The sequence below is a fragment of the Sminthopsis crassicaudata genome, chromosome 4, assembly GCF_048593235.1.
Source record: "Sminthopsis crassicaudata isolate SCR6 chromosome 4, ASM4859323v1, whole genome shotgun sequence".
Classification (NCBI taxonomy): domain Eukaryota; kingdom Metazoa; phylum Chordata; class Mammalia; order Dasyuromorphia; family Dasyuridae; genus Sminthopsis; species Sminthopsis crassicaudata.
This window is the reverse complement of record NC_133620.1, coordinates 470,021,193-470,037,265: the sequence shown is the minus strand read 5'-3', so window position 1 is coordinate 470,037,265 and position 16,073 is coordinate 470,021,193. Positions and strand designations below refer to the sequence as shown.

General features: G+C 42.3%; 1 long non-coding RNA gene across 1 annotated transcript; it reads left to right on the top strand.

Annotated features, from left to right (window-relative positions):
• Positions 1-5,570: 5,570 nt before the first annotated feature.
• On the top strand, positions 5,571-11,493 carry LOC141541469 (uncharacterized). The gene is made up of 3 exons (XR_012481816.1): positions 5,571-5,674; positions 9,301-9,386; positions 10,960-11,493. It is a non-coding gene; the product is annotated as an uncharacterized LOC141541469 (long non-coding RNA).
• Positions 11,494-16,073: the final 4,580 nt, after the last annotated feature.

Sequence of the window (16,073 nt, the reverse complement as noted above, 5' to 3'; positions counted from 1 at the left end):
GAGTTTTATGACTTTGGAATGTAGAGTGGCCAGAGCTTCAGAGGCCCTAATTCTCGCATTCCTAATGGCCAGGAAAAGGTGGGGGAGAGAATTTGGACCTATCATACCAACTCAGGGAAACAGATAATATAATTCAGGGAAACGAATGCAGGAAAAGTGAGGTATTTCAGTGAGATCTGTTTCCTCCAGTCTCCAAGCTACGAACTTCCAACTACTAGTTCAGTCTGAAGATCATGGGACAATTTACTTGGACCCTGAGCATTCCCTGGATGTTGCTGCTGTCACCTTCAGAGATTGCACTTCCCCTCCTAGCCTGAACCCTCATGGAGTACAGGGACAACTCTATAGCCCTTGTCAGCTTGAAGCAGCTCCAGAAGATAAGACCTTTGTCCCTTTGCCCCAAATGAATTTGGGATGAGTACTTGGGGGGAGAGGGGATGATGCAATAGGAACTGTGTCCCCCTGATCTTTGTGGAGGGTGGGCCACCTGGCCTGGGGAAATATCTAAAAATGATCCTCACCCACCTGAATCTCCTTTGGAAAAGCTATCTGGTTCCCACACGAATCTCCCACTCCCAATTGATCTGATGATCACTTTTGTCTGGAAAATAATCACCCTTAATTGTATTGAAAATTAGCCTTTAATTTGCTCCCTAGCCCCAAACCTATTTTTGGCCCAAAAAACTCACCTGCAGATTAGAACTGTAAATTCTTTCACAAAAACCTGTGACATTGGCCTAGGGACTCCATTGCTGTTAGGGTAATCTCTCACCCCTCATTTTTCATACCTCAACATTTGATGGCCCATTACTGGGATCTCCGAAATTTTGGCCAAGTTAAGCCTTCTCTTGCTGTTGTCTATTCTATAGCTGGGACATCCAACCACCTGGGAAGGTTTGGGCTGTGGGGAGCTCTACACTCAGTGGACTTCCTTGACTAGGGACACCTAGAGTAGGAATTCCTGCATTTTCCTTAACCAGGGGGACTTCTGTCACCTGTCTCCCTCTCTAGAAATGCCTGAGAGGACAGGGCGCTATAGAATCTGAAAAATCTAAGATTTGTGGCAAAAAAAAAAAAAAAAAAAAAAAAAAAAATTACTGGGAAACAACTTCCCAGAGGGCTAAATCCAGAAAGGAATTAGCAGAGGTTTGGAGTACAGTCTTTGATTATATTGGTTCTATGGCTTTGGGGGTAAGGAGCAATTAAAGGCTAATTTTCAATACAGTAAAAGGTAGTGATTATTTTTTATACCAAAGAAATTAGATCAATTAGGAATGGGAGATTTCTGTGGGGACCAGATAGCTTTCCCAAGGGACATTCAGTTGGGTAGGAATCATTTTTAGGAATTTCTCCAGGCCGGGTGGCCCACCCTCCACAAAGATCAGGGGGACACAATTCCTATTGCATCACTTGGGCTCCCAGATGTCCGATCTCAGGAATATGCATCTTATCTTATATTTTATCTTATGCTTGTAATCATGCTGCAAATGGAACACTGGTTTTATTGGCTCAGTTTATGATCTGGATGCTGGCTCTGAAAGGAAGATACCTAACCCCCTAACTCCAACTGACCTCTAAGCCATAAAATTAACCTATCAGGGCATCCTGGAAGTGAGCCACTGGCATATCAGTAGTTTCCATAAAACTAGTATGTTAGAGGTTTTTTTTAAATTAATGAGTTTACGTTTATAAGAAGTTATAAGTTCACTATTGTTCCTCAACCTCTTCACATTAATTAGCTCATAGTCACTGCTTAATAATAATTTGCTTTTTAATTTGGAGATGGTCTAAGCTACAAATTCTTTTGAGACATCTCGCCATACTGATATAGAACCTCAATATTTTGGGGGGGATCCAACACTTCAAAACCCCAGCACCCTCTCTCTGGACTTCATTTACTCCTTCCTAAAAGGAGAGAGCTGGACCAGATGCAATGGAACAGCAGTCCTTGATCTCAAAGAGCACCCATTCTTTTATTTTTTATTTTTTTTATTTTAATACTATGTTATTTTTTTAATGCATATAAAGATAGCTTTCAACATCCATTTTTGTAAGACTATGTTCAAATTTTTTTCCCTTCCTCCCTTACCTTCTCCCCCTCCCCAAGAAAGCAAGCAATCCAATATAGGTTAAACATGTCTAATTCTTCTAAACATATTTCCATGTTCTTCATGCTTTACACATGCACAAAAATGTGATCAAAAGAGAAAAAAAAAAACATGAGAAAGGGACAAAAAACAACAGCAACAAAAAAGGGAGCACCCATTCTAATTAGAGGAGATGACAGGAAGGTGGGGGGCATTTTCAGGACTAATGGAAAGGCTCAGGAGTCCTGAAGGGAAAATAGTGATTCCCATCAGCTCCATGAAAAAGTCACAACACAATTTTAAAATTCAATTAAGTTCAAGTGAATTAAAATGAACTGAATTGAATCCAATCCTAGCAGTTTTCCTTTGGGATCTCGACTCAGAAGATTCCAGCCTGCAGAAACTCGCATCCCAAAGCTCATTCTCATGGTCCCACAACTGGCACCAGGGATAGAAGGTGAGGCCCTAAAAAAGCAAAGACTTCCAGGTGGAAACCACCTACATACAACTCATCTGAATGAGGGAGGGTAGTATGAGTCTGAAGGTAACACTTATTATGATGTAGTTTTTCCTTTGTTGTCATTTCCATGTGTGTGTAGGAGGAGCTGGGAAGTGCAGCTCAGAAGCCACATCACAGAAGAGCCCGGCATTCAGAAATGAATTGATCGGCTATTTCTTACTTGCCAACTCATTTGAAGCCCTATAAGTCCAGTTTCCATTGGAATGGCCTTGATGCCCTCTAAGCTCCCCCCATTGTTTTCTCTAGGTAACATTCCAATATGCAAAATGAAGATTGAAGGAGATGGTCTCCAAGGGCAGGAAGGGCGAGAGTTGCCAATAAGCCTTCACCTGGTTGCTGTGAAACAGGAAGTCCCTATGTACAACCTTAGTACATATTGACTCCTTACACTGAGCTCCTTGGGAGCCAAGGCTGGTTCATGCTTTTCTTTGTATCTTAGCACAGTAGGTGCTTAATACTTGTTATATACATCAATTAATTACAATATTTAGATGGAATCTGGACTCTTGGTTTTCAGAGGAAGAAGTCATGTGATATGCAAGAATGTTTGTGGCAGCCATTTTTGTGGTGGCAAGAAACTGGAACCTGAGTGGCTGTCCATCAATCAGAGAATGGCTGAACAAGTTCTGGTATATAAATATTATGGAATATTATTGTTCTGTAAGAAATGACCAGCAGGATCATTTCAGAAAGGCCTGGAGAGACTTACAGGAACTGATGCTGAGTGAAGTGAGCAGAACCAGGAGATCCTTGTATACTTCAACAACAATACTGTATGATGATCAATTCTGATGGACGTGGCCCTCTTCAACAATGAGATGATTCAGGCCAGTTCCAAAGATTTTGAGATGAAGAGAGTTCTCTGCACACAGAGAAAGGACTGTGAGAACTGAGAGTGGATCGCAACATGGCATTTTCACTCCTTTTGTTATTGTTTGCTTGCATTTTTCTCATTTTTTTTCTTTTTTGATCTGATTTTTCTTGTACAGCAAGAGAATTATATATATATATATATAAAACATTTAACATATTTAACATATATTGGATTACTAGCCATCTAGGGGAGGGGATGAAGGGGGAAGGAAGGGAAAATTTGGAGCACAAGATTTTGAAATAGCGGTCAATATTGAAAAATTATTCATGCATGTTTTGAAAATAAAAAGCTTTAATAATAATTTCTTTCTTTCTTTCTTTCTTTTTAATTTTAGGCTGGGGTTAAGTGACTTGCCCAGGGTCACACAGCCAGGAAGTGTGAAGTGTCTGAGGTCAGATTTGAACTCTGCTCCTCCTGAATTCAAGGCTGGTGCTCTATCCACTGCGCCACCTAGCTGCCCCAATAATAATTTCTAAAAAGAAATCATGTGAAGTTAGAAAAAGTGATAAAGTTGGAGTGAGGAGAGGCCTGGCTCCATGTCTTCTTAGTTGTTCTCTGGCAGGCACATTTCTTGAATTCTGAGGGCATCTTCTCATCTGCAAAATATGACTAATGACCCCTGTGGCATCTGTCTCCTAGGCTTGGCCACAAGGATCAAAGGGAATGATGCATGAGCAGGACCTGTAGACTTCCAAGTGCAAGATGGATATCACTGCTTAGTATTATCCTGAGGAAAGACCAGAGGCCAGATGATTGACTTTGCACTATAGTTCCCCCCTCTTGGCTTCTGCTCACACTGTTCCCTACACCGGGAAGGCCTTCCTGGCATCTCCTCTCTTCCTGTTGAATACTACACCTCTCCTCTGGGCCTGGTTCAAACTGGTGCCACCAGCCAGCAATGATCTCTCTTCTCTCTCACCTTACAATTCTTTGGGCTCCTTCAAAAAGAGGGATGGATTATTGGGGTTGGGAACCCAGGGATGGAGTCTTAAGCATCTGGAGGGGAGGGGACCTGGAGTTAGAAAGACCCCAGACCAAATCCTGACTCAGACATTACAAGCTGGGCAAGTCTCTTACCCTTTTGGGTGACTGATTAATCATTTGCAAAGTGGGGGTGATAATAATAATAAAGCATCGATCTTGTTAAGGGGCTCAAATATGAGATAAGAGCTGAAAGGCTCTCTGCAAATCTTCCAGCATTCTAGAAACACTATTAAAAACAAACAAACCAAAAAAAAACTTTTTGCTTTTTTTTTTTTTTAATAGTTTTTATTTACCAGATATATGCATGGGTAATTTCACAACATTGACAATTGCCAAACCTTTTGTTCTAATTTTTCCCCTCCCCCCCCATAGCAGGTTGACCAATACATGTTACATATGTTAAAGTATAAATTAAATACAATATACATAATAAATACATGTCCAAACAGTTGTTTTGCTGCACAAGAAGAATCGAACTTTGAAATAATGTACAATTAGGCTGTGAAGGAAATCCAAAATGCAAGTGGACAAAATAGAGGGATTGGGAATTCTATACAGTGGTTCATAGTCATCTCCCAGAGTTCTCCCGCTGGGTATAGCCGGTTCAGTTCATTACTGCTCTATTGGTACTGATCTGGCTCATCTCATTGTTGAAAATGGCCACATCCTTGCTTTTTTATTTTCAAAACATACGCATCATTTTCAACTTTCACCCTTGCAAAATCTTGTGTTCCAAATTTTTCTGCCTTCCTTCCCCCGCCCCTTCCCCTAGATGGTAAGTAATCCAATATAGCTAAACATGTGCTTTCTATACATATTTCCACATTTATCATGCTTGCATAAGAAAAATCAACAGGAGGGAAAATGAGAGAAAAAATCAAACAACAAAAAAGAAAAATCAAAAGGCAGAAAAATGAGAAGGAGATCCACAAGCAAACAAACAACAATGTTGTGGTCCATAATCAGTCGCCACAGCACACGGGTGCAGATGGCTCTATCACATCAAGTCTACTGGAATTAGCCTGAATCACCTCATTGTAGAAACACTATTGTGATGGTGATGATGTCAGCCAATCACCAGGAAGATTCACTTCCATGCTCCAGTGTAGCATGGGCCAGGGTCTTGGAAGGAGAGCATGGAGGGCTAGCCCACTCTTTCAGACATAAGGCTCAGGAAGATGAGTTCATTGGCCAAGAATCACACAGCAGGTTGGTGGAGTAAGGATTCATGGCAGGCGCTATAATATGGGCTGCCTTGGAGGAGCTTAGAGGTCTCTCAAAAGCTCAGAGATGTCTCTGCAGAGAGTTTCAATCTAGAGTTATCCCAGTGTTTGCACCGATTGGAGACTATTCCAAGTGTTTTCAAGTCTAAGAAATGGCTTTTTCCAGCATCAGGGAGAGGCTGTGAGAGGAAAGGATGACTAGCCTCGGTTTAAAAAAACAAACAATTTTCCTTGATGATTTTGGCTTTTTACAGCATCTCATTTCCAGATGCTTGTTCTCATTTCCCCCTGTCTCTAGTCAGCCACACCTTGGCTAGTAAAGAAAACTGAGATGTTGGTGTCTGACAGAGCATCCACTATTACACATCCATAATCCCTCACCCCTCCAGAGAGATGGGAGCATCTGGCTTCACTTTTTAGCTTCCTTCTCATTTCAAGGTAACTAAGATTTATACCAGCTTCCTTTGGGAACCAGTGCCCCCTCTGCCCTGGAAATCTGGAAAATTACATCATTACCCTTTTGGCAAGAGCCAGCCCAAATCCTGCACCAAAGGACAGGCTAAAAAGAAAGCAGCACCCAGAAGTGCCAGGATATCGGTCCAGAGACCCTGCTACCTTGGTGGCTTGGCACTCTGGTGAAAGACCATTAGGGTTCAGGCCACCCTGTCAGTACCTGCCTTGATGCATCTTGCTTTAGAAGATTAGCTGAGCACTTTCCAGGAAACATGGTCTCATGTGGGCTTCAGAACTACCCTGCAGCAGGAGTCCTAAGGCATTATTATTTCTATTACACAGATGAGGAACTTGAGGCCCATAGACCTTTCAATGTCACAAGGAAAATAGTGGAGGCAGTATTTAAGCCACAGTTTCTGGACTCCACAATGATAATGGTATGCATGTACATGCTTTTGTGTGTGTGTGTATGTGTGTGTGGGTGTGTATAAAATGTGTAAGAGATGTGTATTTCCCCTGCCTGTGTAGGAAGATCACTGGAGTGAGTCGGGGACCTGGGTTCAAATGCTGGTTGTAACTCTTTGGGTTTCTTTAACTCTCTAGGCCTCATTATACTAATCTGTAAAATGGGGTAGACTCTGATCTTCAGCTCTAGAAGTAGGATCCTATGATACTACAACCTGGGGCCAGATCCTGGCTATGCCACTTAACTTCCTGCATGACCTGAACAAGCCACTTGCCTTTTTGGGCCTCAGTTTTCTAAATCTAAGTTCTGAATCGGGTTCAGATTCTGGCTCAGCTTCTGATTATTCATCACTCTCTGGGCCTAGGCCTCCATGGAACCCATGATGAGCCCATCTCTAATATCCCACAAAAGCCCATGCTTTCCTCATAGGAAAGTTTGCAGGCCCACAAATTCAGCGCAGGAAGGAGGTTCAAGGTCATCTCCTCCAACCTCCTCATTTAACAGGAAACTGAGACTGACAGAAGTTGTTAAACTTGCTGAAGTTCAACCAGGATTTGAAAACAGCTCCTCTGACTTCCAATATCATGCTTTTTCACATTGAGCCATCCTACCTCTCTTAAAGTAGGCTTGACATCTAGAGGAGGGGGAGAGGGAAGGAAGAGGAAATTGGAACACAAGATTTTGGAGGGATTAATGTCAAAGAATTATCCATGCATATGTTTTTTTTAATTTTTTAATTAAAGCTTTTTAGTTTTCAAAGCATATGCATGGATAATTCTTCGACATTAACCCTTGCAAAACCCTGTGTTCCAATTCCCCCCTTCCTCCACACCTTCCCCTGGTGGCAAGCAGTCCAATATATGTTAAACATGGTGGAAATATAGGTTAAGTCCAATATATGTATACATATTTATATTATTATCATGCTGCACAAGAAAAAAAAGAGAAGCAAAATAAAATGCAAGCAAACAAGAAGAGTAGTGAAAATGCTGTGTTGTGAACCACACTCACTTCCCATGATCCTATCTCTGGGTGTAGATGGCTCCAAGACCATTGGAACTGATTTGGTTCATCTCATTGTTGAAGAAAGCCAAGTCCATCAGGATTGATCATCATATAATCTTGCTGTTGCTGTGTAGAATGATCTCCCTCAGCATCAGTTCCCGTCAGTCTCTCCAGTTCTCTCTGAAATCCTCCTGCTGATTGTTTCTTACAGAACAATAATATTCCATAACATTCATATACCACAATTTATTCAGCCCATCAGTTATCCAACCGATGGGCATCCATTCAGCTTCCAGTTTTTGGCCACTACAAAGAGGCCTGCCACAAACATTTCTGCACATACAGGTCCCTTTCCCTTCCTTAAGATCTCTTTGGGATATAAGCCCAATAGTAACACAGCTGCATCAAAGGACAGGCACAGCTTGATAACTTTTTGACATGCATATGTTTTGAAAAATAAAAAGCTTTAATAAAGAAAAATTCCACTCAAAAAAAAAGGCTTGATTTCCATTTGCTCAGGATACATAAGTCATCACTTCCCCATCAATACACACACTTTTTTTTCCCCCTGAGGCTGGGGTTAAGTGACTTGCCCAGGGTCACACAGCTAGAAAGTATTAAGTGTCTGAGACCAGATTTGAACTCGGGTCCTCCTGAATTCAGGGCTGGTGCTCTCTCCACTGCGCCACCCAGCTGCCCCAATACCCACACTTGGACATCCTGTTAGGCACAGGGGAAGAGTTGCCTGGTGATCTACTGAAAGGCCTCTTACACTCTCTGAAGGTAGTGCCGCTGGTGCTGTTGCATTGGTGACTAACATTGAAAATGGTTGCTTGGTTGGTGGTTGTCCTTCAATCTTGAAAAAAACCAAAATGACATCACTATGTTAGAGTCAAGTTACAGTGTGTACGACTGTGGTTGATCAGACCAATGAGAGCTCGAAGTGCTCTGCCACAGGTCGGACACAAACAGTCCATATGAACAAGCGGGGTAGCTTCTCTAATTGTGTGCAAATCGTGTTTCTTTTGGTCTAATTCAATTCTGCTGTGCTCATAGAGTACAGTACATTCTCTAATGAGGGCATACCATGGTGGATGGTTCTGTGCCAGTGTTTCCCATGTCATACAATCGATTTTAAAGTTAAGAGAGACCTGGAGGGGCAGCTAGGTGGCGCAGTGGATAGAGCACCAGCCTTGAATTCAGGAGGACCCGAGTTCAAATATGACTCAGACACTTAATACTTCCTAGCTGTGTGACCCTGGGCAAGTCACTTTAACCCCAGCCTCAAAAAAAAAAAAAAAAAAAAAAAAAGAGACCTGGAGAGTGTCCTTGTATTGAATTTTCTGATCCCCTTGTGAGGGCTTGCCCTGTGTAAGCTCTCCATAAAATAGGTTTTTTGGCAAGTATACATTTGGCATTCAAACAATGTGGCCAGCCCAACAGAGTTGTGTTCTCTGCAGTAGAGTCAGAATGCTAGGCAGTTTAGTTGGAAAAATGACTTCAGTGTCAGGTATCTTCTCCTGCCAGCCAGATGATCTTCAGAATCTTCCTAAGACAATTCACATGGAAGCGATTCTGTTTCCTGGCTTGGCGCTGGTAGACTGTCCAGGTTTTATCACAGGGAGGTCAGCTCACTGGCTCTGTAGCCCTCCTGTCTATTGCTTCTCCTCTCCCATCCTTTCCTTCAGAATCTCCCCAACACTGAGCTAGCTCTGGCAATGTGAGTGTCGATCTCATTATCCATGCGGACATCCCTGGAAAGTCGACGGCCCAGGTAAGAGAACCGATACACAGGTTTCAAAACTTCATCATTTACTGTAACTAATGCTTCCACATATGGAAGGTGCTGGTCGATGGAGGATCTGTGTTTTCTTGGTGTTCATTATTAGGCCAAAATGAACCCAAGCAACTCTTAAGGAGGTGGAACACCAACAGTAAAGTATGATCAAAACTTAGAGATGCGGGATTCTTGGATCAGTAAAAAAAAGGCAGATGAAATAGTTTTCTGCCGATAGAAGCGATCCAAAGTGGTTTTATGATGCATTGAAAGCTACTTAATTGGATTTAACATATATTTTACCATGTTTAACATGTATTGGACTACTTGCCATCTAGGAGAAGGCATGGGGGAAGAGGGGAAATTGGAACATAAGGTTTTGCAAGAGCTGAGGATGAATTGTTCATGCATATGTTCTGAAAAATAAAAAGCTTTAATTAAAAGATAAAATAAAAAGAAAGCTATTTAAGAATACGGTGCTTCTCAGCTACTCGGTTCTGATGGGACCGCACTGACAAGTGATAAGAATGTGATCCCAGAGAAATGGGATGAAAACTTCCCTATTGTTCTCAACAGCCTTCATTAATCAATGCTGAAGCTGTTGGACAGTTTTTAAAGGTTGAAATCAATCATTACCCAGCTGAAGTTCCACCTGAAGAAGAGGTTTCTTTTTTTTTTTTTTTAATTTTATTATTATTTTTTTATAATATTATCTTTTTTATTCATTTTTCCAAATTATCCCCTCCTTCCCTCCACTCCCTCCCCCCGATGATAGGCAATCCCATATATTTTACATGTGTTACAGTATAACCTAGATACAATATATGTGTGTAAATACCATTTTCTTGTTGCACATTAATTATTAGATTCCGAAGGTGTAAGTAACCTGGGTAGATAGACAGTAGTGCTAACAATTTACATTCGCTTCCCAGTGTTCCTTCTCTGGGTGTAGTTGTTTCTGTCCATCATTGATCCACTGGAAGTGAGTTGGATCTTCTCTATGTTGAAGATATCCACTTCCATCAGAATACCTCAAGAAGAGGTTTCTAATGCCATTAGTCTAGTTCTGTGTGGCAAGGCACCTGGTGCTGATTCTGTTCCAGCCGTGATGTACAAGCTAGGGGGTCCGTTGCCTGTACAAAAGTGGATGGAAATATCCCAGATTATATATTGAGGAGAGGTCATGCCCCTTGGAGTTCAAGGGTGCCTTCATTGTCCACCTTTATAAAGGTAAAAGGAATAGATTGTCTTGTGGCAGTCACAGGGGGGCCGGCCTTAGTCATTTTTGGCAAGATCGGCTGACTCCACACGTAGGAGAAGGCTGTCTACCTGAGAACCAATGTGGCTTCAGAAGGGGCTGAGGAGTATTGACATGGTGTCGACTGCCCGCCAGTTCCAGGAAAAATCCCTTTTTTTTTTAAATTATTATTTTAAACATTTTTTAAAATTAATTTTATAATTATAATTTTTTGACAGTACATATGCATGGGTATTTTTTTTTTTTTACAATATTATCCCTTGTATTCACTTTTCCAAATTTTCCCCTTCCTCCCTCTACTCCGTCCCCTAGATGACAGACAATCTCCAGGGAAAACCCCAAGAGCGGAACAAAGGTCTGGATACATTGAAGATGGAAGACTGAAAGGAAATGCCAACTCAAGGGAAAACTGAGCTAGGTAGCGGGCAGCCCGGGCGGGGTGGGGAGAACTGGGCCACCGGTCAGCGAGATTTAAGGAGAAGACGTCATACTTCTCAGCAAAGGCACCAGGCTGGGAACACAGTGTCTTAGCCGGGCGCTCCTGGGAAGTGCAGAGCCACCTCTCCATGGAACCTAAGGGAGTCAGGTGGCTTTTTTTCCCATAATGCAATGAGGCAGCAGGGTTGTAAAGAGGCTCCCCTGGGAAGGCCATGGGAAGCGAGCTCAAGGAAGGACAAACAGGTGACCGGTTTTGGATACAGTCTGTAGTGAAGGCACCAGTTAAGCTCAAAATCTGGGTCTTTGTTCCATGTCTAAGAAGCATGGCAGGTTGAGGAGAGCTCTGGATTTTAAGTCAGAGGCTCTGTGTTTGAATCTGACATCTTGAGTAAATCTCGAGTTCTCTGAGCCTTCATTTCTTCATCCATAAGAGGAAGGATTTGGAGAGATGGCCTCTGGGGTCCCAGCCCCCAAACTCAGGGGTCTTGGAGACATCACTTTCACTCATTCATATCATTCATATCAGCTGGCAAGTGACAGCATTGGCTCAGATGCTCCCTTTGATCTTGTCAAAAGGTGGTCACCCAGCCATGCTATGCTTCCTTCTCTCCCAGGAGAATAAAAGCTCTCTGAGGGCAGGGATTTCTTACTTTTTAGTCTCTGCCTCCTCAGTGCCTGGTTTGCACTCAGAACACAGGAGGTACTTAACAGATGCTTGTTGAACGATGAACAATGTACACGTTTGATTAAGCCACCTCACCTCTTGAGCCTCAGTTTTCCTCTGCTGTAAAATGGGAATAAGGTGTGTAAAGTTTTTTTTTGTAAACCGTAGAGAGCTGTGTAAGTTGAATTCTTAGTTTTATGGATTTGAATCCCACCTTTTTTTTTTTTACTACATAACCCTTGGTTAGTAACTTTCTTTCTATGGAAACTAAGGTTTCCATAACATGAGGGAATGGACTGCTGAGCTTGCTCTCATTTCTAAGCCGGTGCCCCTGGGACCAAGAGTATAAAGTGACATCTACCACCAGCCTGGGAAAGGCCCCACACCCTTTCTCATCTGAGTCAGCGTGGCCACAGGGTAATGGGTAGAACATGTCCACAGCTGGGAAGATTCATGGTTACCATGGAGGAGGTGAGAGTGTTTGGTCCAGATCTCTCTTGCCCCGATCCAGCCTGGGGAGGGCCACGAACTCACATATCCCTCCTCCTCTGGACACTTTGGCCCAGACCCAGGAAGTGACGCCCTGCGCTGACTGTCCACCCTTTGGTTAAATATGGTGAGTGCTTCCAAACAGCCAGACCAACTGGAAGAGGGGCACAGGGAGGGAGGGCGCAGGGGAAGGCATCAATGGCGGTGTTTATTTCCATTTCTTCAAACTCCAAAACCAAACTCTTTATACATTTCTCTTCCAAAGACAGAGAGAGAGACAGAGAGAGAGAGAGAGAGACATAGACAGAGAGAGAGAGACAGAGAGAAAGACAGAGAGACAGAGACAGACAGAGACAGAGAGAGAGAGACAGAGAGACAGAGACATAGAGAGACAGAGAGAGAGAGAGAGAAAGCAAAGAAAAGGTGGAAGCTCTGAACACATGGATAGTGTTATTATATCAGTTGTTTTGAAATGGAAATTTATTTATATTTTGAACCTTCTCATGTGCTGCTGTGCATTCGGAAATTTTTTCTTTTCTTATTCTATAATTAAGTTTAAAATCATAATCTTAAAAAAGAGTCAGGGCTCTAATTTTGCATTCAAAGGAACTGGATGTGAAGTGCTTTGACCTGGGTCAGGTAGATAGGAAAAATATCAAAAGAGAGATTTGAATCCAAGTTCAAATCTCCCACTTTTGAGCTGCCATGCCCTCCCTCCCCCTCTTCCTCTCAGCTGGAATACCATCTTCTTTGGAGGACTTTCTGGTCCTCCTCAGCCACCCGGGGCCTTCCTCGATCAGGTAACTCTCCATCTTCTCCCTTTTTAATTTATTTATTTTATGTTTAAAACACATTGTTTTAAGAATCATCTGAGCAAATCTGAGAAAAAGGGAGAGAGGAAAAAAAAAACAAACAGAAAAAAGAAATGAACTCTCCATCTTCTCATTATGGAGTCCACACATGAGCTATTTCTGTAGCTACCCCAGAAGCAGAAGATCTGAGAGGTGAGAAGGACTTTTGCTGACCCTGAACAAAGGCCGGTACCCTGTAAGAAAAACCATTGCTATATTAATGACCCATCTGGTCTTCTTTGGAGCAGAAGCTCCTGGGGGGCAGGCAGGCCTGTCTTTGCTTTTCTTTGTATCCCCAGCACTTAGTAAGTGCCAGGAACCCAGGGAGGGCTTACATTTGCTCTGAGCACAGAGAGAGTGTGTGACAAATGCAGCCTCAGACCACTGGGCCCTGAGACAGAAGGGCAGGGTTAGGCGGAGGGGCAACTCAGATCCCAGAGGAGGGCATGGGAGCCATCACACTGAAGATGATGATAATTATAATAACTCACATTTTCATAAACTTTGATGTTTGCAAAGCACTTAATAAAAATCGATATTTTATCTTCACTACAGCCATGGGACATGGGGCTATTATGATCCTCAGCTTAGAGATGCAGAAATTGAGGGAGATGTTAAGGGACTTGCCTAAAACCACACAGCTAGTAAGCGCCCCAGGCTGGATTTGAGTCTCCAGGGCCAGAGCTCTATCCATGATGCCCCTTCTAGATACATGACGCCATATTGCAAGTTCAGTGGAACATCAAGGGGGAAAGATGGCTCTCTAATGTCCATCACCCTAGGGCAGAGGTCTGGGTACTTCATCTTAGTAATGGCTTGAGCTCAGAGGAGGGGCAATGCCATGTAGTGAGGGCTGATGAGGAAGAACCATTCCATCCACTTTTTCCTTGTACCTTAAAATTTGGAACAAAAGTTTAAAAAAAAAAACAAAACTGCTCTGACTCATTGTGCGTTCTCTCTCTCTCTCTCTGTCTCTGTCTGTCTCTGTCTCTCTGTCTTTCTCTCTGTCTCTCTCTCTCTGTCTATGTCTCTCTCTCTCTCTCTCTCTCTCTCGCTCTCTCTCGCTCTCGCTCTCTCTCGCTCTCGCTCTCTCTGTCTCTGTCTCTCTCTCTCTCTGTTTCTCTCTCTCTCTCTCTCTCTCTCTCTGTTTCTCTCTCTCTCTCTCTCTCTCTCTGTTTCTCTCTCTCTCTCTCTCTGTTTCTCTCTCTCTCTCTCTCTCGCTCTCTCTCGCTCTCGCTCTCTCTCGCTCTCGCTCTCTCTGTCTCTGTCTCTCTCTCTCTCTGTTTCTCTCTCTCTGTTTCTCTCTCTCTCTCTCTCTCTCTCTCTCTCTCTGTTTCTCTCTCTCTCTCTCTCTCTCTCTCTCTCTCTCTCTCTCTCTCTCTCTCTCGTTTCTGTTTCTCACTTGTTTCTGAGTGTCTCTGTCTCTGTCTTTCTCTCCTCACTCTCCATCTATCTCTTTGTGCATCCATACTATATCTATCCATCTATCAATTACCTATCACATCTATGTATCATCTATCTAGCATATTTATTCATCTATCAATCACCTTTCATATCTATCAATCATATCTATCCATCCATCAATCACCTATCACATCTATCTTATCTATCAATCTATTGAACTTCAAGGATCTATAATGTGACAGGATGGATTCAACCCCCATTAAGCCCCCAGCTTCCTTTGTCTTTGTTTCCCAGAATTATTTTGGCCCAAAGTTAAGGTCTTGCAGCCAATTTGATGATGGAGCTAGCCCCTCAGAACTTTCCGATCACCAGGCCCATAATTTAAGGCTTTTCAGCTTGCAGAATGTGTCAGAACTTGGCTACCTTTTACTAGCCTAATCTTGGAAAACGTTCCTATCACAAGGAGACATCAAGAAAAGGTTGAAATAGATCTCTGGCTGCGGCTTCCTTGAACAACAGTCATAAACAAATGTGATCTTGGATGGATCAGTTAATGTCTCCGGGGGCCTTGGTTTCCTTATCCATAAAACTAGGAGTTCAATCTTATTGATCCATAGCCTCTCTTTTCCTTATTAGTCTGTGATCCTCCAACCTTTCTCCTCTTGGCAGAAGCTGACATCGTCAACCCCTGCCTTACCACTAAATGTACATATATGAGCTAGACATGGCCGTGGCTTCCCAGGTAGTCCAGAATATGGATGAGTAGGAATTTAGGCTTAGGGGTAAGGTTTTAACCTCATTTTCTACAACTCTTAAAACATGGAACCTTAAAGAAAGGTTAGTTATAGAAAACCGTTTGCAAAGGCTTGCCAGTTCTCTTTTTATGATTTTTTTTCTCTTCAAGAATGCCCTCAATTATTAAAAATAGTCCATTCTACTAAAGGTTTTAGAGAGATGAGAAGTCAGGCCTACGAGTCTAAGTAACTCCTGTTGTCTTTTAGGGGGTGAATAGGATGGGAGGATAAAGTATCATTTTTCCATTCTTTGGAACCTTCCACAATCTGAAATCTTTAGAATTAATCTCAGTCATTTTAAAATTGCATCTTCCCCAGGACTGGTTTCTTTGTATATTCAGTTCCATTCTCTCTATTTAACTTATCTTTTTAAGTGCTATTTCCTTTAACTTAGGATGAGATATTGAGGTAACAGAAAAAATTGTCCCTACTATTTTGCCCAAAGAGGACAATTTATGCTTAGAATTACAGCAGATTTGTTCCATGTTGCAATTGTTTGTTGTCCTGATTTCATCTACAAATTAACTCCTGATGATTTGAAACTAGTTTTCATGTCAAATTCTGGGCTGGTTCATTTCCTCCTTAATTACTTTGGTTCCTGATATAATCTTCTCATTTGTTTCTGTCATCTGCATCCCTAGGGCTTCGGAAATTGCTTTATCCTTACCTCCATTGGTTGCCTTTTCTCCTACAAAATAATCAAATGTTTGAGGATTGAGCTAGTTTTTTAAGCTCTTTTGGTCTCATTCATAATGAATATGACAACAGATTTGCATAAATTCAATT